This window comes from Penaeus monodon, chromosome 22 (genome assembly GCF_015228065.2).
Source record: "Penaeus monodon isolate SGIC_2016 chromosome 22, NSTDA_Pmon_1, whole genome shotgun sequence".
NCBI classification, from domain to species: domain Eukaryota; kingdom Metazoa; phylum Arthropoda; class Malacostraca; order Decapoda; family Penaeidae; genus Penaeus; species Penaeus monodon.
In genome coordinates, this window is record NC_051407.1 from 28,422,307 (window position 1) to 28,422,782 (window position 476).

A 476-nucleotide genomic window follows, 5' to 3' on the forward strand; every position below is an offset into this window, starting at 1 on the left:
TTTGTTGACATCTGGCCCAGGTGTGAGCGAGGAGCGAGGAGGGGAAGCGAGGCGGCGGCGGACGCGACAAAGGACTCGCTCACTTCCGGACTTTTCTCGGTTTTCTGTCGGCGCTCGATCGCTCTTTTGGGAAGACGGGAGCTCTGGCGAAAGCCCGGCCACTTGGAGAGGCGTTTGAGTTGGAGGAGACGAGCAGCGTCAGCCGGAGTGGCCGTGTGCGGATGTGCGAGGAGTGGGGTTTGCGTTTGGGCCGCGTCAGTCCATCTGTCAGTCACCTGTGCAGATGGTGACGCCGCACGAGGGGACGCCACGCCACCTCCTCTCCGGGAACTGAACGGGCCTCCACACTCAACAACTGCTGCTGCTCACTCGCACAGACATACGTAGGTGTTCATGGGCTCTGTTATGGCGCTTTTTGGCCGAAAAGAAGCGACCGAGCTTTGCTCCAATTTAGGCCCTTTTCGAGGGGTCTTTTG

General features: G+C 60.1%; 1 protein-coding gene across 1 annotated transcript in view; it reads left to right on the top strand.

The window, feature by feature from the left end:
- Positions 1-9: 9 nt before the first annotated feature.
- LOC119587083 (protein abrupt-like) overlaps positions 10-476 on the top strand; it is a gene marked incomplete in the record, with an annotated part of 13,123 nt that continues 12,656 nt past the window's right edge. The window contains 1 exon segment of the mRNA XM_037935834.1: positions 10-383.